General features: G+C 27.0%; 1 long non-coding RNA gene across 1 annotated transcript in view; it reads left to right on the top strand.

Moving 5' to 3' along the window:
- The window catches only part of LOC110264140, a 24,147-nt gene that overhangs the window by 20,843 nt on the left and 1,762 nt on the right, over positions 1 to 1,542 (top strand). The gene's annotated exons all lie outside the window — the stretch shown is intronic.

Here is a 1,542-nt window from a genome sequence, read left to right as displayed (position 1 = left end):
AAGGAAGCAAATGATAATAATGTTACATACATGTTATTATTGTTCCTTGTCAGTTCATAAATGGCTTCAATAATATACCCACCCTAACAATGAAATAAAAAGTTGCAGCACACTAGCACAGTATTATCAGATATCACTGAAAAATGATATAATGCGTTTCCAGTTCCACACCACTCATTACCATGCCCATGTCCTAGCTATAAAATCAAAAATCAAATTTGTAAGGTAGTAGCTAGTAACAAGTAACTTTAATTTATCATAATTGATATACATGTTGAACGTTATATACATATACGCTCCTGTTCCCAATAATATGATCACTATTTACATACATTATTCCCTTCTCGGGGAAGTTGTGATTATTATGATGATATTGGAATGTGAAATGAATCACTACGATGCAGTAGGAACAATCAGTAGATGTATCATTTACATTATTTATCTTCATGATAGAAGCAACTTGACTTGAATAATAATAAGGAAAAACTTCGAGTGTACTGAAAACACTAGTCAATTGTTTTAACTGTTAATTTTAATTAATATATATTTTATATATTTTTTATAATTCAAATCAACGGTTAAAACAACTAAAATACTAGTATTTTCGGTATACTTAAAATTCTTCCAATAATATAAACGAGACACAGAAACCTCAAACATACCCCACTTGAGTCAATTCTGGTTGGTTACACCTAGGTGCTTGTCTAATGGTCTTCCTTTGAACGGAAGGTTAGTTATCTAATCAAATGCAATTATTATTGCGTATGCATGTGTGAAACAATTTCGTGAATGTACCAAACACATACTCATTGGCATTGCCGCCATTGCATAAGGAAGCTTCGCTCATTGCTCATTGCTAATTAAAACCGAGACACTTGTAGAGTAGATTATGTTAAATGTTTACTTCATTTAATTATAATTACTTATTTTATTTTCCTTTAGGCTATGTCTGGTTGGAAGGAAAGAAATAGAAAGAAAAGAAATAGAAAAGAAATAAAAAAAATTGAGTGAATTTTTATTTTCTTTAAATGTGTTTGAATATAAAAAAATAAGAAGAAAAAAAATGTTATAAAAAGACAATTTTATTCTTGTATTATAAAATATGTTGAAAAAAGTGAAAGGATAATATTGAAAGTGGTGAGAGAAAATAAGTTTTTCCTCCCTTTTCTTTCCTTTTTAATTTCTCTTCACAACCAAACAATGAAAAATAATTATTTTTCTTCCTCTTTAAAAGTACAATTCTGCCTTTGCAGGATATATGTGCTAGACCCAAAATGAAATTAAAAATGTTATTTGTATATTAAAATCAATTAATAATGTATTTATATATGCCAATGAGTAATAGCTCAAATGGCATAGACTCTCAATACTCAATTAAGAGGTTGCGGGTTCGAGTCTCCTATCTTTGGTAAAAAAAAATAAAAAATAAAAAAAATAATGTATTTATATATAAATATATATATAATTTAATTTATTTTTAATGTGTATTTATATTTTAATATATATTTTATATTAATAATTTATTTGAGTTGTTAATTTTAG

Source organism: Arachis ipaensis, chromosome B01, assembly GCF_000816755.2.
Source record: "Arachis ipaensis cultivar K30076 chromosome B01, Araip1.1, whole genome shotgun sequence".
Classification (NCBI taxonomy): Eukaryota; Viridiplantae; Streptophyta; class Magnoliopsida; order Fabales; family Fabaceae; genus Arachis; species Arachis ipaensis.
The sequence above is the reverse complement of the archived record's forward strand: the minus strand, read 5'-3'. Positions and strand labels throughout refer to the sequence as shown.